This window comes from Amphiura filiformis, chromosome 9 (assembly GCF_039555335.1).
Source record: "Amphiura filiformis chromosome 9, Afil_fr2py, whole genome shotgun sequence".
Taxonomy (NCBI): domain Eukaryota; kingdom Metazoa; phylum Echinodermata; class Ophiuroidea; order Amphilepidida; family Amphiuridae; genus Amphiura; species Amphiura filiformis.
The window spans coordinates 259,251-286,332 of record NC_092636.1 but is presented as its reverse complement, the minus strand read 5'-3'; the positions used below and the strand labels follow the sequence as shown (position 1 = coordinate 286,332).

The window sequence follows — 27,082 nt, the reverse complement described above, 5'->3', positions numbered from 1 at the left end:
GAACTAGCTCCGTGCGCAGTACTGTTACCAATAATGACACTCCAACTCCAACTCCTCTTGTACTTTGCGCTCACCTCCGCTCTCGCAATCGGGGCATCACAATCAGAGGGAACTGAGCCAGTTCTAGTGTGTGGCTATTGTAGATACTGTCAATATAAGGGGAGAGCGTGGCACAATGGTTAGAGTACTTGCCTTTAGTGCATGAGGTCCCGGGTTCGATTCCCGGCGGTGGTGATTTGCTGGGATATTGACTTGGAAAAAAAATCTGAAATTAATTGGGAACTTCTGTAGATTAAATTCAGACTTCCGCTCTCCCCATGGTTCATTTAGAATTTGGTAAATGAACACATGAAAGTACTCCATCCTTCGGAGGGGACGTTAAGTCATCGGTCCCGTGTGCAGAGAGTCATACCTGTACATGTGTCTCGCAGCCAGTTTCGAAGAGAGTAGGGTGTTAACCCCTGACTGTTCCCAACCTATCCTGAACAAATCAAATCAAAAATCAATCACTGACATCAGAAAGCATGGTGTAACAGTGAAGAACCGCGTTCAATCATGCTTGCTCTACACTGTCAATAAGGGGAAAAAATACCACCATGTTTTATGGGCGTACAGACCTTTCAAGTAGGATCGTTCGGTCTGTGTTTTTTCTTTTCTTTTTTCTGGAGGCTAAAATTACCCAAAAATTTCACCAAAATTTGAAGATGTTTTGCAAACATATTTTCTAAAAATGTGCAGCCAAAATTAATAAATTTGGCCCAAGACTCAGCTGAATTTACATGATTTTAGCAAAATAAAAAAGACACTGCACCATCAGATTATGTTAAAATTTGTATTCAGGGTGTTCCAAGATGACAGAAAAAAATGTTAAGCTTTGTACTGATAATTTTGACCCACCCTGTCTAGGTACTGAAAAAATGGCATTTCAGTGCATTCTAAACAAATACAGAAATACAACCAAATGACAAATGAGGTTTTCTATCGGTGTCCCAACTATTTCAGTTTACTGTTGAAGATTTGTAGTAACATTACACATAAATTTCAGAGAGAGAGAGAAAGTATTTAAAGCTATTATTAAATGACTGTTTCTTTGTTTTTTAAGGGGGGTACTTTCAAAGTAACAAGGATGCAGGGACAGTAATTCAAAACTAGTATAGGGGTCTTTTGGTGAGAAATTTGATGCCAAGAATGGGTCATTGGATGAGAAGCTTCTAAGCTTGGGGGTAATTCAATGAGACTTGGACAATTATGGGTCCATAACAGTACGGAAATACACAAAAGTCTGAAAAAGTAGTCTAAATAGACAAATTTGGTGGGGAAATTACAACATTCTAGTAATTTAAGGGGTCAGTGGGTGCACATACCCACCACCCATTTTCCATTTTCAGTGAGGGCAACCCCCCAATTTTAAAAAGATTATATTCTAAACTATGTTCTGCCAAATAATTTGTTGCAAAACCAATTTAATTTGTTGAACATCATCCATGCTGCAGTGCAAACCATTGGGGCCCTAAAATTATAGACATTTAAAACTGCATGCTTCCCTTCTCCATTTCCCTTCCCCTCCCCTATCTTTAGGGAAGAAGACCGGAAAATGCAAGTGACATAGTCCACATTAAAATTGCTAAAGGAGGAGGGGCACATTGCAGGCAAATAGCAGTGATGTAGCATGGGTCATCATATGGAGGGCACAAGATCTGATCGGGGGAGCACAAGTCATATTTCGGCAATTTTCCTGTGGGATTTTCTAAATTTTTAGGTCAATTGGGGGTGGGCATGTGTCTCTAGCGCTATGCCACTGGGAAATAGGTTTGGTTATGCAACATGTTTTCACAGATTGTAGTTTCATTTTGTAGTCTTGTAAAATAAAAGAGGTGTACAACTGGCAAATAAACAAAGAGAGTTACAGTTTTTGTGCGAATATAAAGTACATGTACATTTTACATGGAGACTTGTAGTGAACAGCCTTGTAAATATTCAATCAGATGAATCGGTTGCTCCATTCAAATTCCACACTACACCTGTGGATGATTTGTTAAATACCTTCCACTGGGGAGCATAGTAACAATACTGGCTTTGTTTGCGAAATGAGGACAATAGTCTGCATATTGTTATGCAGCATTGTTATGGTAAATGATAGTACAACTCATTGTTGCTAATGCCAAACTTGTCAAAGTAATTGTGATTGTATGATGATAGCATGATATAGTGTCCGCTTCATTTATCTCGTCATCAAAGCGGGGGGAGAACATATGCGCTTCAAGCGGGGAAGAACACATACGAGGCTGAACTTTACCCACACAATTTCTCCTTTTTCAGGAGAAATACGCATAAAAAAATTGCAAAAAGTGCCAACTTGTAATGTAATAATTATTCTCTTCGAATAGAGATAAACTTGTTTTTGCAATAGACCTGACCTTTAACCCAAATCTTAAACAGAGGGAGGGTGAGTTTCAAATGGAGCAGCCTAAAGTGTTCATTCTATCTGAAATTCATTCTCCCCTGTGAAAGATATTTCCAAAATCTTTCACATTTGTAGAGTGTGGATTTTAAGATTTATCTATGCTGTTGTCTCATGGTGGGAGGTAGAAGTCGGAACTTCAATCTCCCAATAGAATGGTTTGGCACTGTCTATCCCATCCACAATTTGTGCTTCTTTGGCGACGCGAGCTTTCTTCATACTGCTCTTTCCTTTAGCTAGAATAGGTTTGCTCTCTGCCTTCATTGCTATTTCATCTTCTGATGAGTACAGTCGCCTTTCTTTACTGTGCCATATGCCATAGAATAAATAGATCAAAAGGCCTGAAAGCAAGATAAGAAAAAGTATGAGTGTGAAATTATTTTGAGTTTTGACGGGCTTCTTGGAATCTTCAAGATACACAGCAAATCAGGACTTCAATTAAGGGAAAAGCGGTGATTTGATGCCCCTTCCATTAGTCCTATAAATAGTCCAATATATTGATTTACAAGCTTGCTAACCCCACCCATCCCTCTGTAATAAAATGAAATTTTGGACTGAAACAGGTTTGTAGGATGTGCTGGTCTGCTTAGTAAGAGCTGTGTGGATACCCTGCCCTCCCCTGTCAAATAACACCCATCAGTATACCATTGGTGGGGTAACTTTGCTACCAGGTGAATACAAAATACAAATGAGTGATAGGCTAATCCACTTGAAATCCATTTCCTCTGTGGAAGTCAAGACCTTAATCTCCCACACAAGGAGTTTAGATTTCAACTGGAGTCACCCATGCAGGTAACCCCATTTGAAATTAACACTCCATGTGTGTGAGATTGAGGTTGTGTCTTCCATAGAAGATGTATGGATTTCAGATGGAATAACCCAAAGTGAATGTTGTCATTCGTACAGTAACTTTCTAGAATTAGTGCCCCATAAACTTGCAATGGAGCACCTGAATACATAACCCACCCAACTCCATGGAAAGTGAAAAACAAAATGTGGATCATACATACTGGGTATACATACATGCTGGATTTTAAGTGCTCAATAGATGCACATAGAGGGTGGATTTTGGTTCAACTTTTATACATGATAGGCCTATGTACATGTATAAGCAACAATTTCCCATTCTTAACTCAATTTGGCCAAAGTATGGACTTGGGTGGGTTTTGTATTCATGTATTCAATTGTTAAGAAAAAAAGAAGCTGAAAAACTGGCCTGAATGTTACCTACCTACTACCATGAATCCAACATATGTAACCCATGTTGAGCCATCCATTTGTACCATTAGATATATATTAACAAATAGACTAGCGGCAGGTATAAATGGCACAAGAGGCACCTGAAATCACACACAAAAAAGGATATCATTAGAAAGCATTATGTTGTGAGTCTAGGATAAAAAATTTATGATAAAAGTAAGCATATTGTATGTAAGATACATGTACAAGTTAGCAAACATAACAGACTTGTAGTCAACAGTGGCAGTGCCGGGAATTTTTTTCAGGGGCATGAATTAAAAAAAAAAAAAAAAATTGGGGGAGGCAAAATCAACAAATTTTGTGCAAAATTGCTGTAAAAAGTGGAATTTGTCTTCATTTGGGGGTTTTAACTGGAAGAGTTCTGACTTGGAGGAGTGGCATTTCAATTGGGATATGAGACTTGAGTCCTAAAGCTTGAGTGTGAGTCATTTGTGATTTGGGACTCGACTTGAGTCACAAGTCCTAAAATGTTGAGTCGAGTCCGAGTCGTCATTTGAGTTGAGTCGTTACAAGTCTAAAGCTAAACAGAGAGATAACACAATATCTCTGAACAGAGATACTGTATTTCCTTGAATAGTCGCCCCTTCAATTTAATGCCCCTACCACTTTTTTCAACCAAGATGTTTAAAAAAAATGTTGATATTTCCATGCTATCTTGTGTAGTAAGCTTACCAAGGTGCACACCTTGTCGCTAATGACATCGGTAATTGGCAAAAATCTGGTTGTAAACCCATAAGTGAACCGGAAGTCTAGGGGCGACTATTGGAGGAAATACGGTATATTGCTTGTTTCAAGGAGTGGCCTACATCTTGCTTGATGTTTATAAATTGATAATAAGAAACAACATCAAATATTATTATGAATATCTTCTAATGACTTTTAATTATTTAGAATTTTAAATCATTAGAATTAGAACCAGTTAAAACTGGTAAGTATTAGCTGATATATTTGAGTCCGTGTACAGATGCATGGTAATATGCCAATTTGTAAATCTGTTAATGTGTGTATTTAAAATTGAATTTGTATTAAATTTAAAGACAAAGAAAAGAAATGAAGATGATTATGGTATTTCTTGTTGCCAATATGGGCTTTTCCATTTCAAATCCACACTCCCTTAGACTTCTCCGTAGTCCACTTGCCCATTTTGCATACTCTGCCTATTACATTTAATACTCCCTCTGTTTGTTAGCATCCCAAGTGGACTACTTACTTTGGATTACGGTTAACTTGCTTAACACGGTTATCTATGGATGAGATTGTCGGATTTCTGGTCTACTAAAATTGGCGATGATGTAATGCATCTTTAAATGGATCTGGCTTCTGATTAGTCGCCCAGATCTCATTATGGTTTAAATCCTCCGGGCACGTGCCATTACCATTAACTACATCATACAAAACTACACAGTTTGTTCAGTATTGAAGTGAGATATGCAAGATATGTTGCATTCAATAACATAGGCCTACGTGTACTTTACTTTTACTGTCACTATTTTATAAACTCTTTGTGACCATTTTTCTATTGAACACATTCATTTTAATAAACATCAGTATAATTTTGAGTTCAACAGAATGCGTTCATCATGATTAATAAAAACAATATTTTTTTAAATTTATCAAAGTTCAACTATGGCATAGTCTAACCCCCTGTGAAAGATTTTGGAAATATCTTCTACAGGGAATATGATTTCAAATGCAATGAGCACATTAGGCGGCTCCATTTGGATTCCATACACCCTCTGAGAAAGATTCAACCTGAACCTTCCCTTGAGGGAGAGTGAGTTTCAATTGGAGCTGCTAATGTGTTGATTCCATTTGAAATTCATACTCCCCTTGTGGAAGTTATTTCCAAAATCTTCCACAGGAGTAGTGTGGATTTTAAATTGAATAGCCAAATTTGATAAGTGAATTAAACATCAGTTGTTTTGAGGGTATTGTGAAGAACCATAACTATGTATATAGGAGACTAAGGTCATGTCTTCCACACGGGGTATATCAATTTAACTGGAATAGCCAAATGGTGCTGCAATAATATGTCTTCTAATACAGGGTATATGGATTTTAACTGGAATGGTCAAATGATTCTGTATTCTTGCCCATTATCCCATTGATGATCTAATTAAAGACAAAATATACGCCAGGATTGTACGATCTTTTAAAATGAGTTGGGTCAATTTTTCTCAAACATGATTTTTTTGGCATATTTGTAATATTTACACATGTCCCAACTTCTACTTAATTAGATTTGGCCAATATTGTTGTTTTCTTGTGTTTTTAGGACAACACAGCAAGTTTGAATTAAAAGTCATAAATTATAACTTTAAATGCCCCATAGAACACCACAGTTACGGGGTTAAGATGAGTTTTCTTTCATTTTACCTTCTAAGTTTGGCATAAAATGACCAGAAAACTTTTCCTGACAGTTGATACTTATAATGTTTTATAATATTTGGCTAATAACCAAATTAAAATTTGACTGCAATCATATATTAAGGCTTTAAAGAGGGAAGCCCCACCAGAGCAGTTCTTCTAGGGTGAACCAAACCTGCCTGGTTATCAAATTATCAGTGATAAGATTATCTCTGAATTTGACTGGTGCTAATTGATATTTTAATTTAATTGATTATTGCATCAATTAGCACCTGTCAAATTCAGAAATAACCTTGTCACTGATTAATTTGATAACCAGGTAGGTTTGGTTCTCCCCAGAGAACTGCTCTGGCTTATAAGACAAACATTTCACTTGCCTTGAAAACAATGTCTGTCTGATTCTGAGGCTGACGCCATATAATTAATATCAACAGAAAGATGAAGCTACTTAATAAGCCAATGGTGAATACAGGCCATGCTTCATGATGCAGTAATTGATCTCCAGCAAATACAATGATGGCACTGAAGCCGATGAACACAGCTCCTGCAAGTAAATCAGATTCATCAACTAATGTTAATATTTAATAAAAGCAGTATGTTGTGATCCTATCCTGGCCTATGTAGCCAGAGGTTTCCAGTTGTATAAAAATCTCAAAAGATCACGAAATGCCCCTTTAAGCAAGCAATAAAGTAAGATAATTTGATTCGTGTAAAAATACATTACTACAAGCTCTCTGTTAGTTTGTTTACTATGTTAATGGCTCAAATGTAAAAAGTCAAATACTACAAGATGTTCAAAATTTAGTGCAGCTTGTAGAGCACTTCACAGTTTACTAAACATGCAAAGTTGCTCATTGCAATCTTTTTATGTTTATAAATAATTAATATACATATTTCTAGAACCTATAAGTATATCAAAGATCTTTTCATAGCAGTTATAACACAAGAGGAGGTCCTTAACTTCAAAATTCTGATTTTTGCATGATTGTTAAGTACTTTGATGAATTTAAATACTTGGTAAAAAATATGGCCCAATGTGCTATGTGACAAAATCTGAGAATTTTTAATACATCTTAATCAGCCAATCAGATTTGATCCCAAGACTTAATCAGCCAATCAGATTTGATCCCAAGACTTAAGGTGGTACTACACCCCTGGCCAATTTTGTGTCTATTTTTGCATTTTTCTCAAAAAATATAGCCCATTGGTGACAAGTAAGATATGTATATTATAGGGGCAAGGACTACAACTGCTGCACTGAAAATTTTATTTCAGCACAGACAACAGTTGTGGAGTTACAGTCAAAAATGAGGGAAAACCAATATTTGATCAATAAATCAATAACTACTTGTCTTGAGTCACTGAAATTCCAGTGTAGTAACTGGATTTTGTTACCAGTGTGTTATTATTTTTTGAGAAAAATACAAAAATATTCATAAATTTACCACAGGGGTGTAGTACCCCCTTAATTGGCCAATCAGATTTGATCCCAAGACTTAATCAGCCAATCAGATTTGATCCCAAGACTTAATTGGCCAATCAGATTTGATCCCAAGACTTAATCAGCCAATCAGATTTGACAATGCACTCATCCAATCTAAGTTCCAAAATGAACAATTTTGATAATAAAATGGGACTATTAGTTTCACAGCCAAATTAATGAAAATTATTTACTTTTGGGACAAAAATTGTAAATGTTCATAAATCACACAATATTGCTTGAAATGATGTTTCTGTGTTTAAAGGCTAACTTTGATACATATTTAGGGAAAACTGAAGCCTCGTTGGGCTGTTCTGGATGAAATCCACACTACCCTCATGGAAGACTTTGGAAATATGTTCTATAGAGGGAGTATGTTTTTCAAATGTAATTGGTCAGGATTAATCATTTTGAAACCTATACTCCTCCTGTATTATGATTTTACCTATATCTTCCACAACTGGAGTAAGTATTTCAAATAGAAGTTACCCGATTGTCTATGCAAGACTCTAGCTAAATCTTCCACAGGAGTAGTGTGGATTTTAAATGGAATAGCCCATTCTGAACATACCAAGTAGACATACAGCAATCTTTGCAACTTTGGCCGACAAAGGAGTGGCCTCTACATGCAGTGGTAAGAATGACTGCTTGTACATATCACTCCAACTAAACCTGTGTGATTCATCAGGATTTGGGTAGAGCTGAGAAGCAGCCGTAATTGAAGAATAGTCTGGTTCGTACCTAAAATGTGATAATGAAGTGTCTCACATCAGATCAGCTTAGAATTGGTCAACGCTTATTGGAATTTACTATAGTATTAAAAAAATGCATCTGATGTCAGACTTTGTTGGGCACCCATCTACAGGAAAAACAACATTAGTATCTGATGTCAGAGACATTATTGAACACCCAAGTACAGGAAAAGCAACATTAGTATCTGGTGTCAGACACATTATTGGGCATCCATGTGCAGGAAAAACAACATACGTATCTGATGTCAGACACATTGGGAACCCATGTACAGGAAAAACAACATTAGTATATGATGTCAGACACATTATTGGGCACCCATGTACAGGAAAAACAACATTAGTATCAGATATCAGACACATTATTGAGCACCCATGTATAGGAAAAACAACATTAGTATCTGATGTCAGACACATTATTGGGCATCCATGTACAGGAAAAACAACATTAGTATCAGATATCAGACACATTATTGGGCACCCATGTGCAGGAAAAACAACAGTATTATTTGGCATCCATGTACAGGAAAAACAACATTAGTATCTGATGTCAGACACATTATTGGGCACCCATGTACAGGACAAACAACATTAGTATCTGATATCAGATACATTATTGGGCACCCATGTACAGGAAAACAACATTAGTATCTGATGTCAGACACATTATTGGGAACCCATGTACAGGACAAACAACATTCGTATCTGATATCAGACACATTATTGGGCACCCATGTACAGGACAAACAACATTAGTATCTGATATCAGATACATTATTGGGCATCCATGTACAGGAAAACAACATTAGTATCTGATGTCAGACACATTATTGGGAACCCATGTACAGGACAAACAACATTCGTATCTGATGTCAGACACATTATTGGGCACCCATGTACAGGAAAAACAACATTAGTATCTGATATCAGACACATTATTGGGCACCCATGTACAGGAAAATAACATTAGTATCTGATGTCAGACACATTATTGGGCATCCATGTACAGGACAAACAACATTCAGTATCTGATGTCAGACACATTGGGCACCCATGTACAGGAAAAACAACATTAGTATCTGATGTCAGACACATTATTAGGAACCCATGTACAGGACAAACAACATTAGTATCAGATATCAGACACATTATTGGGCACCCATGTACAGGACAAACACCATTAGTATCAGATATCAGACACATTATTGAGCACCCATGTACAGGACAAACAACATTAGTATCTGATATCAGACACATTATTGGGCACCCATGTACAGGAAAACAACATTAGTATCTGATATCAGACACATTATTGAGCACCCATGTACAGGAAAAACAACATTAGTATCTGATATCAGACACATTATTGGGCACCCATGTACAGGAAAAACAACATTAGTATCTGATATCAGACACATTATTGAGCACCCATGTACAGGACAAACAACATACGTATCTGATGTCAGACACATTATGTACAGGACAAACACCATTAGTATCAGATATCAGACACATTATTGGGCACCCATGTACAGGACAAACAACATTCGTATCTGATGTCAGACACATTATTGGGCACCCATGTACAGGAAAAACAACATTAGTATCAGATGTCAGACACATTATTGAGCACCCAAGTACAGGAAAAACAACATTAGTATCAGATATCAGACACATTATTGGGCACCCATGTACAGGACAAACAACATTAGTATCAGATATCAGACACATTATTGGGCACCCATGTACAGGAAAAACAACATTAGTATCTGATATCAGATACATTATTGGGCACCCATGTACAGGACAAACAACATTAGTATCTGATATCAGATACATTATTGGGCACCCATGTACAGGAAAACAACATTAGTATCTGATGTCAGACACATTGGGCACCCATGTACAGGACAAACAACATTCGTATCTGATATCAGACACATTATTGAGCACCCATGTACAGGACAAACAACATTAGTATCTGATATCAGACACATTATTGGGCACCCATGTACAGGAAAACAACATTAGTATCTGATATCAGACACATTATTGAGCACCCATGTACAGGAAAAACAACATTAGTATCTGATATAAGACACATTATTGGGCACCCATGTACAGGAAAAACAACATTAGTATCTGATATCAGACACATTATTGAGCACCCATGTACAGGACAAACAACATACGTATCTGATGTCAGACACATTATTGGGCACCCATGTACAGGACAAACAACATTAGTATCTGATATCAGATACATTATTGGGCACCCATGTACAGGAAAACAACATTAGTATCTGATGTCAGACACATTATTGGGCATCCATGTACAGGACAAACAACATTCGTATCTGATGTCAGACACATTATTGGGCATCCATGTACAGGAAAAACAACATTAGTATCAGATATCAGACACATTATTGGGCATCCATGTGCAGGAAAAACAACAGTATTATTTGGCATCCATGTACAGGAAAACAACATTAGTATCTGATGTCAGACACATTATTGGGAACCCATGTACAGGACAAACAACATTCGTATCTGATATCAGACACATTATTGGGCACCCATGTACAGGACAAACAACATTAGTATCTGATATCAGATACATTATTGGGCATCCATGTACAGGAAAACAACATTAGTATCTGATGTCAGACACATTATTGGGAACCCATGTACAGGACAAACAACATTCGTATCTGATGTCAGACACATTATTGGGCACCCATGTACAGGAAAAACAACATTAGTATCTGATGTCAGACACATTATTGGGCACCCATGTACAGGAAAAACAACATTAGTATCTGATATCAGACACATTATTGGGCACCCATGTACAGGAAAACAACATTCGTATCTGATGTCAGACACATTATTGGGCATCCATGTACAGGACAAACAACATTCGTATCTGATGTCAGACACATTGGGCACCCATGTACAGGAAAAACAACATTAGTATCTGATGTCAGACACATTATTAGGAACCCATGTACAGGACAAACAACATTAGTATCAGATATCAGACACATTATTGGGCACCCATGTACAGGACAAACACCATTAGTATCAGATATCAGACACATTATTGAGCACCCATGTACAGGACAAACAACATTAGTATCTGATGTCAGACACATTATTGGGCACCCATGTACAGGACAAACACCATTAGTATCAGATATCAGACACATTATTGGGCACCCATGTACAGGACAAACAACATTCGTATCTGATGTCAGACACATTATTGGGCACCCATGTACAGGAAAAACAACATTAGTATCAGATGTCAGACACATTATTGAGCACCCAAGTACAGGAAAAACAACATTAGTATCAGATATCAGACACATTATTGGGCACCCATGTACAGGACAAACAACATTAGTATCAGATATCAGACACATTATTGGGCACCCATGTACAGGAAAAACAACATTAGTATCTGATATCAGATACATTATTGGGCACCCATGTACAGGACAAACAACATTAGTATCTGATATCAGATACATTATTGGGCACCCATGTACAGGAAAACAACATTAGTATCTGATGTCAGACACATTGGGCACCCATGTACAGGACAAACAACATTCGTATCTGATATCAGACACATTATTGAGCACCCATGTACAGGACAAACAACATTAGTATCTGATATCAGACACATTATTGGGCACCACCATGTACAGGAAAACAACATTAGTATCTGATATCAGACACATTATTGAGCACCCATGTACAGGAAAAACAACATTAGTATCTGATATAAGACACATTATTGGGCACCCATGTACAGGAAAAACAACATTAGTATCTGATATCAGACACATTATTGAGCACCCATGTACAGGACAAACAACATACGTATCTGATGTCAGACACATTATTGGGCACCCATGTACAGGACAAACAACATTAGTATCTGATATCAGATACATTATTGAGCACCCATGTACAGGAAAACAACATTAGTATCTGATATCAGAAACATTATTGGGCATCCATGTACAGGAAAAACAACTTGAGTATCTGATATCAGAAACATTATTTGGCATCCATGTACAGGAAAAACAACTTTAGTATCTGATGTCAGACACATTATTGGGCATCCTTGTACAGGAAAAACAACAGTATCTGATGTCAGACACATTGGGCACCCATGTACAGGAAAAACAACATTAGTATCAGATGTCAGACACATTATTGGGCATCCATGTACAGGAAAAACAACATAGTATCTGATATCAGATACATTATTGGGCACCCATGTACAGGAAAAACAACATTAGTATCTGATGTCCGACACATTATTGGGCATCATCATCATCATCAGTCGGCTGCGGAGCAGGCGACTACAAGCTTTCTCCAACTGTTGCGATCTTGGGCAAGCGAAACAACTTTGTTTGGCTGCTGCATCCCTTCAGTAACACCCAGGAGTTGCTGTACAGTGTCCGCGGCCGTCCCGGTTTCCTCTTCCCATGTGGTGGAATATAAAGGGCATATTCTTTCACAGGCTCGTCATCTTCAAGACGCAGTATATGGCCGAGAAATTTGAGTTGATGAATCTTGACTCTGGTAACCAGTGGAGTGGTGTTGGTCAGATTGTAGATGGTTTCATTTGGGATCCGATCCACACGCTTGATGTTTAACATGACTCTGTAGCAAGATGTTGCAAAGGCATTGATCTTGTTTTCCATGTCCTTGGTGATTACCCATGACTCGCAACCGTACAGAAGGATAGTGACACAAGTTGTCTCAAACAGCTTGATTTTTGTTCCGATTGGCAGGGATGGGATTCTCCAAAGGCGTCCCAGTTTCCAGAAAGCGGCCCAGGCTAGTGCTTTTCTTCTTTTTAGGTCTCCAATTCTAGAGCCCATCTTGGAACCCAAGTACTTGAAGTCTGTGACATGGTTGATGGTACTACCATAGACTTCAAGTGCTGGCTGGGCGTTACAGTTTGCAGTCATATATTCTGTCTTAGGTGCGCTGATGACAAGGCCTAGATCTGCTGCTGCTGTTGCAGTCCTAGTAAGCTGTGACTGGGCCGGCCGGGCTATAGAAGATTCCAACAGGGCAATATCATCAGCAAAATCCAGGTCATTCAGCATCTTAGCAGGATACCTGCTTGACCGAAGTGGGTAGGTAACAATTCCAGCGTCAATTCCAGAAGTTGATTTCTTCAGGAGGTAGTCTACCAGGATAATGAACAGGAATGGTGCCAACACATCACTTTGAAGCACTCCAGTTGTTACTTGGAAAGGCTCTGAGATACTTCCATCTACCATAACGGCACTATTGGAGTCCTTGTAGAGCACCTGGATGGCATTGACCACAACCTTTGGTATTCCATAATGCCGCAGCACTGAGAACATGACGGACCTGTTGATGGAGTCAAAGGCTTTTTTGAAGTCCACAAAAGTGACTGTCAAGGGAAGTTGGTACTCCTTGAAGCCTTCTATGATCCTCCTCAAAATGTGTATTTGCTGAGCACAGCTTCGACCTGATCTAAAGCCAGCCTGGTTGCTTCTCAGTAAAGGATCAATGTCATAATTGGAGTTGCTCCCTTAAAATAAAAGTGGATTGTTTTCTGGGTAATTCACCTTAATGTCATGATCCCTTAAAGCTAGTTGCAGGTATGTGCACTGAAGCTTGCAATCTAGATGTGGTGTGTGTATTGTATGTAGAGGTCAGACCTGGATCCTAGGTCAGCCCATTTCTTTTGTGGACAATTCTTTAGGTATTGTCAATATTCAGATTTTTGTGTGTCATGTAAATTAGTCTCTGGCTTGGTGGATGCATGTTCACAGAAATTCTTGGCATTCAATTTTAACATCCGATTGAGATAAGATCTGCTGCCCATTTCACTGAGGAAGTGAAATGTTGTTTTATTCAGCATGATGGATATTTCTCTATACTAACATCGTATGGCTAAAAAGGCTTTACCAGTTTGCGATGCTTCATACAGAAAGATATACCAGGTCTTATGGAAGCTTAGAATCAGCAATAGAAGCTAATTTGTGCCTTGTGTTTGAGTCGGGTTTGGCGAAGTTTAAAATGGTCGTCGTGGTTGAAGCTGACACTTTAACTTTTCCAACTTTGTGAGAACCATGCTGGTTTAAGACATTGTTCGTCCGTACATGGGTGTGTATACTCTACTCTTGGACTTGGACGTTGGGAACCGTTGTTTTCGTCGACATTCTGCATTCCATGTAATTAACAGTTGGTTGAACTAGGCGTGGCTACGTGTGTGGCATCATTGAGAATGGATTCAACGCACTGTATAACTGACAACGTTGTGATGGAACTCTAGTCATGTAACGACGTTTAAAACGTATCCTTTCCAAGTGCACTTGGTATATTTTTTTATCGCGAGTGATTAAGTAAATTGAGTATACTCATTATTTTATTTCATCTAACTGACTAGTCATAATATATTTAACCGTTATTGCCATTTATTTTTTCATGCGTATAAGAGAACTTTTTTGAAGTATTTATTACAATCCTTTTGTTGCGTGACATTATTCCGTCTCTTTGTTGTTCACATTATTTGCTGCGTGGCTTTGCTTAGCGTCGGTTGGGAATTTCAGTCCAATCCTGACATTTGTGGGGGCTCGTCCGGGATATAAAAACGAAGCTAATAGCAAAAGTTACCAGTTATTTTGTGAACAAGATTGATGACTATTTTGCGCATTGTTGGAAGAGTGTTTGGTTGTGTCAAAATAGTGTCAGCAAGGTATTCAGGTTCAATAGGCTCATTTGCAATTCTGCTTTTATATACGATTTGTGCATTGAATTTCTGGTTGCGCTCTATTGCAGTCATTTTTTCCCAATCATGGATACTGATAAATTAACTTTGTCAGGAGAAAAGATGGGTTTTACAGGGAGGACCTAAAACAATTTGTCAAGACGCAGCGTGACCTTGCGCGAGATGAACGTGCAGCACAGCGCGAATATGAGAAAAGAGGCACTTGTATTGCAATTAAGAATTGAGGAACTAAGGAAAGAAAATGCAGCTAAGGGCATTAAAACAGAACATGCATCTGCAGGCCAGGGTAAAGCAAAAATCCCCAAATTGCCAGAATTCCGTGAGGACAAGGATGACATTGATGCTTACTTACAAAGATTTGAAAGGTACGCGGAATCAAATAAATGGGAAAGGGATGACTGGGCTTTAAATCTTAGTGCATTGTTGCATGGGAAGGGTTTAGATACTTATGCTAGGCTTGCACCAACTGATACTTATGATGTTCTAAAATCTGAATTACTCAAAGCGTATCAAATGACCGAAGATGGATTTAGAAGTAAGTTCCGTGCAGCTAAACCCGAACAAACAGAAAGTGCTCCACAGTTCGCGACAAGATTGGAGAACTATCTGATTAGGTGGGTAGAACTGGCTGCTGTAAACAAGAATTTTGCTGGGTTATCAGACTTGTTAATACGTGAGCAATTTGTCGCTGGCTGTAACAAAGACATGGCGTTGTTCTTAAAAGAAAGGAAACCTAAAAATGTTGCCGAAATGACTCAATTGGCTGAACAGTACATAGAGGCGAGAGGTGGATGGAATGCTTCCTTTGGAGGTAAGTTACCACATCAAAAGGTCAACAACCTTCAGGTAAGAAGACTAACACTACCCCTCCCACTCATGGTACTAATCCAAAGCAGAGTACGAATACTGGAGGTAACCAACGAAGGTGTTTTATTTGTGACAAAGTAGGACACATGGCTAAAGACTGTTATCGCCGCACTAGACCTACTTTGAAAGCTGCTAGTTTACAGGGAAGTGCATCACATGGACACAAATCAGGGAAACAAGGTAAGAAGTTAAATCAGACTGATACTTCATCTTCTCTTTGCACTGCATGTAGTTGCGAGTCTTGTGGACAGAACAGAGTGCAGGCTGCATCTGCTTGTTTGCTGGGCTCAAATGAAATGTATGGTGAAGGTGTGAAAGCAGACGATGCGTATGTAACGATGTCTTGTGGTCATAAACTTCCTCTTGCGAGTGCTGCGTGTAGTGATAATTTAGTAGAGGATATGCCGGTCGTTAAAGGTTTTCTTGGTAGTAAGGAGGTTCAGGTGATGAGAGATTCTGGGTGTGATGCGGTAGCTGTAAGGAAGAGACTTGTGCCAGAAGAGAAATTACTGGAGTATATGATGACAAATGTCGTCTTATTGATGGTACGGTGAGAAATTTTCCTGTTGCATGTCTGGATGTTGATACACCATATTTCACTGGTCATGTTCATGCTCTGGTGATGAATGATCCTGTGTATGATTTGATTTTGGGTAATAATCTCCGTGGGGTACGTGAACCTAAGGATCCTGATCCTGATTAGAAACCACGTTGTCAGTCAAGTGTAAACACAGATGACGAGGACCATGGTGAAGTTAGTAATGTGATGAACGCTGTACAAACTCGTAGTCAAAAGGTGGCAAGTGAGAAACTCAAGAAAGCTCTTAAGGTACCAAAGGTAGTTACTGAGATTATTTCTGCTGATGAGTTGCAAAAGGCTCAGGCTAATGATCCAAGTTTAAATAAGATTCGCGAGTTAGCAGAATCGGGTGAAGTAAAGGTGAGTCGTTGTGGTGGTACATCAAAGGTTGTGTGTAAGGATGGTATTTTGTTCCGTGAATTTCAGTCTCCATCTGTCAACTTTGGTGAAAGTCTCAACCAAGTTGTTGTTCCTCAACCATTTCGTATGCAAGTTATGAAGTTGGCTCATGAAACGCTCGTAGGAGGACATGCTGGTGTGAATAAAACCACTCTCAAGGTCTTGAAACATTTCTTTTGGCCTGGTGCACAAGCAGACATTGGTAGATTGTGTAGATCATGTGATATCTGTCAGCGAACATTTCCCAAAGGTAGAGTAACAAAGGTTCCTCTTGGTAGTATGCCGATCATCGATGTTCCCTTCAGTCGTATAGCAATGGATCTTGTTGGTCCTATTTTTCCGTCTACAGAGCGAGGTCATCGTTTTATCCTTACAGTAGTGGATTACGCTACTCGGTTTCCTGAGGCAGTTCCGCTTCGTAACATAGATTCGATATCAGTAGCAGAGGCACTGCTGGATATTTATTCCAGAGTTGGTTTTCCCCGTGAGGTACTTAGTGATCAAGGTAGACAATTCACGTCTGAAGTGATGGCTGAAGTCAATAGATTGTTATCTATCCGTCAGTTAACCACAACTACTGCTTGGCATCCGATGACAAATGGTATGTGTGAAAGATTCAATGGTGTGTTGAAAGCTTCTCTGAGAAAGATGTGTGAAGAACGTCCACGTGATTGGGATAGGTATATCAATGCATTACTTTTTGCGTACAGAGAAACCCCTCATGCTAGTACTGGGTTTTCTCCGTTTGATCTTTTGTATGGTCGATCTGTGAGAGGTCCTCTTGGTATGTTAAAGGAGTTCTGGACAGGTCAGATTGAAGAACCAGAAACCAAGACCACATTTGAGTATGTTCTGGATCTGCAGGATGGTTGCAGAAAACATGTGATCTTGCTAGGGAAGAGATGAAGAAGTCTCAAGGTAAGTACAAGATGTACTATGACAGAAAGGCTAAGGCTCGGAAATTTGATGTCGGAGATGAGGTATTGTTGTTGCTCCCTACAGACCATAACAAACTTCTATTACATTGGAAGGGTCCATTTCCTGTGGTAGGTAAAGTAGGTAGTATGGATTACAAGGTGGATTTCGGTACCAAGGTGAAGACATTTCATGCAAATTTACTGAAGAAGTATTTTCGTAGAGATACTGATCAACCATCCAAGGTAGTGGCTGGTCTTTTACAGATTGCGTGTAGTGCCATCATTGAAAGTGAAGTACAAGAAGAGTCAGAAATGTCAGAGGAAGATGATGTGTCTTTGACAAATGAAGATCTTCTACAGATTCCATCTTTTCAGGCTGAAGAAACCATAGCTGATGTACATATCAACCAAGACTTGACAGAAGAGCAGAGTTTGGAAGTGAAGAGATTGTTAGGTAACTATAGTAGTGTACTAACCGACAAACCAGGGTTTACACATCTAGGTTCGCATGATATCAAACTTACGGATAGTACACCGGTTCGTATTAAGCCATATCCTATTCCATATGCCTTACGAGACTCAGTGAAGGAGGAAATTAAAACAATGTTGGAGTTGGATGTGATCGAACCATCAACTAGTCCATATGCATCGCCACTGGTTGTCGTCAAGAAAGCAGATGGTAAGAATCGAATATGTTGTGACACTCGCAGAATTAATGCGATTACCGAATTTGACGCAGAGGGGATTCCTTCTCCTCAAGAAATCTTTGATCAATTGGGAGATGCACAGTATTTCTCAAAGTTAGACCTCAGTAAGGGTTATTGGCAAGTTTCACTGACTGAGAATGCCAAACCGCTTGGCAGTTGTATCAATACCGGAGAATGCCGTTCGGGCTCGTCAACGCTCCTGCGACATTTTCTAGGATTATGAGGAAACTGTTGAACAATCTTGACAAAGTAGTAAACTACATAGATGACATATTAGTGTATACAGTCACCTGGGAAGAACACTTGGAGAAATTGAATGGCCTTATGAAGAGGCTTAGAGATGCGAACTTGACTGCTAAACCTTCAAAGTGCTATATCGGCTGTGAACGTGTCGAATTCCTAGGTCATACTGTTGAGAAGGGATGTCGTCATTCAAATCTAGATAAGTTGGAGGTCATACAGAAGGCTCCACGTCCTGTGACCAAAACACAGCTGAAGTCGTTTTTGGGTCTTGCCGGTTTCTACAGGCAGTACATTCCGAACTTTGGAGCCATAGCGGTACCATTGACAGACAAGACGAAAGCTGGTGAAACAACGAAAATCAACTGGGAGAGAAGCCAAGAAGTAGCATTTCAGACCCTCAAGAGTATGCTTGGAAAAGCACCCATTCTACATCTACCAGACTTCCATCGTCAATTCATTCTACGCACAGATGCAAGTGATGTAGCGATCGGAGCTGTCCTGTTCCAGGAGTTCGAAGGTGTCAAATTTCCACTTGCATATTTAAGTAAGAAGTTGAACAAAGCACAGAGAGGATATGCGATAATGGAGAAAGAGTGTCTTGCCGTTGTATGGGCAATTCGCAAGTTAGAACTTTATTTGTACGGACGAGACTTTGTCTTAGAAACAGATCATCAACCACTGCTATGTGTGAAGCAGTGTTGTAGTCGAGACCGGCATATCCGAGACCAAGACCGAGACCGAGACCAGGCAGTCCGAGACCAAGACCGAGGCCGAATATCAGAGTATTTTAGTCGTAAATTAAGATGTGTTCATGATTTGACGTGTCATTAAGCGCAAAATGTTGTAATTTTACCCTAAATGGGTCCAAAACAAAGTACCATACACAAGGCAGATTTTGATTTTAGACTGGACGTCTCCCTTGCTAATATTTAGGAAGACATGTCCTCCATCTCCCTCTTCTGTGTTGATAATGAATGATATATAACTGTAAATATAATCTATAGGATTCTGGAGTTTGAGATTGAGTTTGTTTATGATGAATTTATACGATATTTTGAACTATTAATAATTGGGCCTAATTATAGGCCTAAATAATTGAGCAGTTCTTGAGGTAAGAATTGGAATGACAATTGACAATTTAGTTAACCTTTAATTATTCAATAATTTATGAAAACTGTTTGAGCAGAATTAAGGACTGCTAAATGACCAGAATGGTGCTATTTTACTGGTCTCGAACCCGGTCTCGGACCGAGACCTCGAGACCAGGAGGGCCGAGACCGAGACCAGCAGGTCTCGAGACCAAGACCGAGACCAATACCAGGCTTAGCTGGTCGCGAGACCGGTCTCGAGACCGAGGCCGGTCTCGAGACCTACAACACTGGTGTGAAGCGTTCCAAAGTTGCAAATGGTCGGATAATGCGCTGGGCATTGTCATTGCAACCATATCACTACAGGATTGAGGCAATCAAGGGAAGTGACAACATTGGCGCAGACTACATGAGCAGGATTTCACATGAATAAGGTGATGTGTATTTTGTGTAGCATTGGAAATTCAAAGGTAGAATTTGTGCAATGTACATTGGGAGAAGGTAAGAGTCATGTGAAAAGTAATTTTGAGTATATATCTTCTTGGTGAAGACGGGTCACAGTTACAACTGTAAATCCGCTTAAGGTTAAGTGGTAGATGGTAAGTTGTGGAAAATGTAAATCCACTTATTTTTAAGTGGTGATTGTGTGTTATATGAAAATTGTGTAGACACAATTTGTTTAAGGGGGGACGTAAATGTCATAATTGGAGTTGATCCCTTAAAATAAAAGTGGATTGTTTTCTGGGTAATTCACCTTAATGTCATGATCCCTTAAAGCTAGTTGCAGGTATGTGCACTGAAGCTTGCAATCTAGATGTGGTGTGTGTATTGTATGTAGAGGTCAGACCTGGATCCTAGGTCAGCCCATTTCTTTTGTGGACAATTCTTTAGGTATTGTCAATATTCAGATTTTTGTGTGTCATGTAAATTAATCTCTGGCTTGGTGGATGCATGTTCACAGAAATTCTTGGCATTCAATTTTAACATCCGATTGAGATAAGATCTGCTGCCCATTTCACTGAGGAAGTGAAATGTTGTTTTATTCAGCATGATGGATATTTCTCTATACTAACATCGTATGGCTAAAAAGGCTTTACCAGTTTGCGATGCTTCATACAGAAAGATATACCAGGTCTTATGGAAGCTTAGAATCAGCAATAGAAGCTAATTTGTGCCTTGTGTTTGAGTCGGGTTTGGCGAAGTTTAAAATGGTCGTCGTGGTTGAAGCTGACACTTTAACTTTTCCAACTTTGTGAGAACCATGCTGGTTTAAGACATTGTTCGTCCGTACATGGGTGTGTATACTCTACTCTTGGACTTGGACGTTGGGAACCGTTGTTTTCGTCGACATTCTGCATTCCATGTAATTAACAGTTGGTTGAACTAGGCGTGGCTACGTGTGTGGCATCATTGAGAATGGATTCAACGCACTGTATAACTGACAACGTTGTGATGGAACTCTAGTCATGTAACGACGTTTAAAACGTATCCTTTCCAAGTGCACTTGTTTTTTTTTTTTTTTATCGCGAGTGATTAAGTAAATTGAGTATACTCATTATTTAATTTCATCTAACTGACTAGTCATAATATATTTAACCGTTATTGCCATTTATTTTTTCATGCGTATAAGAGAACTTTTTTTAAAGTATTTATTACAATCCTTTTGTTGCGTGACATTATTCCGTCTCTTTGTTGTTCACATTATTTGCTGCGTGGCTTTGCTGAGCGTCGGTTGGGAATTTCAGTCCAATCCTGACAATCAATGTGAGGTCGGATTCTGTTCAGAAGGATCTTGTTGTACACTTTTGCGGCAATGGACATAAGTGAAATACCACGGTAGTTTGTCATGAGAGAGAGGTCGCCTTTCTTTGGTGGAGGAATGATGACATTTGTGACCCACTGACGTGGCGGTGTCAGCGTTGAGAATACTTCCATACAGAATTTGAGAATCATATCAATCATGCTATCCCTCCTCCCTGAAGTGCTTCAGCAGTTATAGCGCAGTCCAATGCTGCTGCCTTGTTGGTCTTCATGGCTGCTATTGCTTCAACTACTTCTTCACGAGTTGGGGGCTCAGTGATAATAGGAAGATCTTCAACAGCTGGTGCAGGAAGTTCGAAGAAGCTGCTGTGCCACTGTCGTTGTTAAGGAGTGAGCTGATATATTCCTTCCATTCCTCAAGCAGTTCATGGTCACTGGTTGGGGCTGATCCATCTCTCTTTTTGACTTTTACCCCTTTCCTTGAGTTCTTCACAGAAAGCGAGTGTATGATTTTCCAGGTGGTGGTGTAATTCCCCATTGCATCGGCCAGCTTCAGGTCTTCCATTTGCTTATTGAGTGTAGCAAGCTCATCAGATTTATAGGAGTTGTTAAGGCTGGTGTTCAAGTTCCTCCATCTTTCTCTAGATTGACGAGACTTTGAAATGGAGTACCGCTTTTTGGCCTCATCCCTTTCAAGTTTAAGTCTGATGCTTGCATCTGATACCCAACTTGGCAGTCCGTAGGGCTTTTGCTTTCCAATAACTTCCTCAGCAACTTCACGAACTGCTGTCTCAAAGGTCTCATACCTATCAGAGATGGGTGTGGCATCATCCATGCTCAAGACCTGGAATCTGTTTGTTAGTTCCAGCTGAAATTCCTCCTTTGTATCAGGATCTTGCAACTTCTTCCAATTGAAATTTGGTCTCTTGCAAGTTTTTACTTTGCTTGTTCGCAAACTGGCAGCTAGACGGACGCTCACAATACGATGATCGGAGTCCACTTCTACTGAATTGTATGCTCGACAGTTGTGGAGAGAATTTACCCACTTGTTGTTTTTTCGAATGTGGTCTAACTGTGCATGGGTTGATCCAGCTGGATTGGTCCAAGTCCAGAGACGATTCCTGGGTTGGGGGAATCTCATTTGGGCCGGTCTGAGGTTGTACTCCTGGCAAATGTTGACCAGACGCTCACCATTGTCATTGGTTGAATCATGGTAGCAGTATCGACCAATCACCCTAGCATGGGAAAGATGACTATCTGTTTCAATTCTGGCATTAAAATCACCAAGGATGAGATGGATGTCGTGCCTTTTCATACCATCCAAGTGGTCAGATAGAGATGAATAGAAATCCTCTTTGTCAGAAGATGTTGAGCACTCAGTGGGTGCATATACAACAGTGATGCTAAGCTGAGGGTTACCATGGAATGTTACAAATAGTATCCTCTCGGAAACAACTTCAACACTCTTAAGACATCTGTGAACATGCTTGGACAAGACCAGACCCACTCCTCCATGCATTTGCTTGGTAGCAGAACTGTATACTATAACCCAGTTCCTATCGTCTGACCAAAGGTCATCAGTTGGGCTTGGTGTAATGAGACGATGTTCTTGAATTCCGGCAATGTCAATACCTGCATCAGCACAGCCCATGAATAGCTGATGGATTTTGCCTTGTTGATTAATAGTACGGACATTATAAGTAGCTATTACAAGAGGTTTGAAGGTAGACAGGCGACAATAATCAGGGCCAACAGTTCGTGATGGTGTGCCGAGTTCCCGCTGGTCCGTCATGGAGTCAACAGTAGACTGCCGCTCATCTACCCTCGGAATGTTTAGAGATTTGCTTGTAGTTTTCGTAATCATTGAGTTGCAGGGAATTATTTTAGAAATGTACACTTGATACCTCTTAGTTTGGATTTACTTATTTTTATTTTTCTCCCTTTTAAAACAAAAAATCGATTAAAATTAACTGATCTCTTAGCATTTATACTATATATATTCACAAAATGTCAGCTTTCTTGTGCGATATACGTGAGCATATGTTATGAAATCCTAATTTGTCTTACACTTATATTCTGCATGTTCTTTATTCATCATTTTTTCCCTTAGTTTCCTGCTTGGGGGGGTTGTATGTATGTATGTATGTATGTAATTGTATTTTATTAGACAAATTAAGAAACTTAAGCTAAGGTTAAGGGGGTGTTTGTTCAGGCCTTTTTGGCCTTCTGAGCATCTCCTCATTCAAATGTGTTGTTTTGCTGTTATTGTATTGTTGTATTTTGAATGAAATAAAGACTGATTGATTGATTGATTGATTGATTGATTGATTGATTGATTAGTCCAGTCCCAGCAGCTTTACGGGTGATCAGCCCTGTTTCAGCTTATTTCTGGACACACAGCAGCCGAGATCTACCAATATGCAGTAGTTCGCCTCTGATCTGGAACATGTTGGCCAGTGTTGGAAGGTTGACCAATGATGACATGTTCCACACCAGCCTATTGACCGTTGGGAAGTAAATCTTCCTCGTCCGCTCTTTGGCCCATGATGAAAATTCAGAGCCATTGAGATAGGCTTCTCCAATATGACGAGAATCACTACGTCCTTGTCCCCTTAGAATACTCAAGAAAACAAAGATGGAGCTTGAAGGGGAAATAACGGAGCAATATCTCATCATGATTGTGTCGCTGGCTGTACTGTCTACATCGTTGCAGTAGCAAAAACAAATGGCTAAGACATTTGAACATACTGGCCGTTGAACCTGATGGTTTCCTCCGCCCTAAAGCTGGCATGTTCAACAACTGAGCTAGGGAGGTAGAGGGAGCTCATTCCCTCACTCTGGTAAAATACCAGCCCACACCTGAGAGCACCCAATGGGAAATCCAACACCAGAAACAGGATGTTAAACACTGTTTCTTTGCAACCGGGGTTGCAGGTGTTGGCAAAGGTAATTTTCAGCTCCCCGACACTGCGACAGTGTCTCCCTTTAACAAGGGCATCCATGTACAGGAAAAACAACATTAGTATCTGATATCAGACACATTATTGGGCACCCATGTACAGGAAAAACAACATTAGTATCTGATGTCAGACACATTATTGGGAACCCATGTACAGGAAAAACAACATTAGTAACTGATGTCAGACACATTATTGGGCATCCATGTACAGGACAAACAACATTAGTATCTGATGTCAGACACATTATTGGGAACCCATGTACAGGAAAAACAACATTAGTATCTGGTGTCAGACACATTATTGGGCACCCATGTACAGGAAAAACAACATTAGTATCTGATATCAGACACATTATTGGGCACCCATGTACAGGAAAAACAACATTAGTATCTGATGTCAGACACATTATTGGGAACCCATGTACAGGAAAAACAACATTAGTATCTGATGTCAGACACATTATTGGGCACCCATGTACAGGACAAACAACATTAGTATCTGATATCAGACACATTATTGGGCACCCATGTACAGGAAAAACAACATTAGTATCTGATGTCAGACACATTATTGGGAACCCATGTACAGGAAAAACAACATTAGTATCTGATGTCAGACACATTATTGGGCACCCATGTACAGGAAAAACAACATTAGTATCTGATATCAGACACATTATTGGGAACCCATGTACAGGAAAAACAACATTAGTATCTGATATCAGAAACATTATTGGGCATCCATGTACAGGAAAAACAACATTAGTATCTGATGTCAAACACATTATTGGGAACCCATGTACAGGAAAAACAACATTAGTATCTGATGTCAGACACATTATTGGGCACCCATGTACAGGACAAACAACATTAGTATCTGATATCAGACACATTATTGGGCACCCATGTACAGGACAAACAACATTAGTATCTGATATCAGACACATTATTGGGCACCCATGTACAGGAAAAACAACATTAGTAACTGATGTCAGACACATTATTGGGCATCCATGTACAGGACAAACAACATTAGTATCTGATGTCAGACACATTATTGGGAACCCATGTACAGGAAAAACAACATTAGTATCTGATGTCAGACACATTATTGGGCACCCATGTACAGGACAAACAACATTAGTATCTGATATCAGACACATTATTGGGCACCCATGTACAGGAAAAACAACATTAGTATCTGATGTCAGACACATTATTGGGAACCCATGTACAGGAAAAACAACATTAGTATCTGATGTCAGACACATTATTGGGCACCCATGTACAGGAAAAACAACATTAGTATCTGATATCAGACACATTATTGGGAACCCATGTACAGGAAAAACAACATTAGTATCTGATATCAGAAACATTATTGGGCATCCATGTACAGGAAAAACAACATTAGTATCTGATGTCAAACACATTATTGGGAACCCATGTACAGGAAAAACAACATTAGTATCTGATGTCAGACACATTATTGGGCACCCATGTACAGGAAAAACAACATTAGTATCTGATGTCAGACACATTATTGGGCACCCATGTACAGGACAAACAACATTAGTATCTGATATCAGACACATTATTGGGCACCCATGTACAGGAAAAACAACATTAGTAACTGATGTCAGACACATTATTGGGCATCCATGTACAGGACAAACAACATTAGTATCTGATGTCAGACACATTATTGGGAACCCATGTGGGAACCCATGTACAGGAAAAACAACATTAGTATCTGGTGTCAGACACATTATTGGGCACCCATGTACAGGAAAAACAACATTAGTATCTGATATCAGACACATTATTGGGCACCCATGTACAGGAAAAACAACATTAGTATCTGATGTCAGACACATTATTGGGAACCCATGTACAGGAAAAACAACATTAGTATCTGATGTCAGACACATTATTGGGCACCCATGTACAGGACAAACAACATTAGTATCTGATATCAGACACATTATTGGGCACCCATGTACAGGAAAAACAACATTAGTATCTGATGTCAGACACATTATTGGGAACCCATGTACAGGAAAAACAACATTAGTATCTGATGTCAGACACATTATTGGGCACCCATGTACAGGAAAAACAACATTAGTATCTGATATCAGACACATTATTGGGAACCCATGTACAGGAAAAACAACATTAGTATCTGATATCAGAAACATTATTGGGCATCCATGTACAGGAAAAACAACATTAGTATCTGATGTCAAACACATTATTGGGAACCCATGTACAGGAAAAACAACATTAGTATCTGATATCAGAAACATTATTGGGCATCCATGTACAGGAAAAACAACATTAGTATCTGATGTCAAACACATTATTGAGCACCCATGTACAGGAAAAACAACATTAGTATCTGATATCAGAAACATTATTGGGCATCCATGTACAGGAAAAACAACATTA

General features: G+C 39.3%; 1 pseudogene; it reads right to left on the bottom strand.

Annotated features, from left to right (window-relative positions):
* Positions 1–2,560: 2,560 nt before the first annotated feature.
* The window catches only part of LOC140160443 (high affinity cationic amino acid transporter 1-like), a 37,289-nt pseudogene continuing 12,767 nt past the window's right edge, over positions 2,561–27,082 (bottom strand).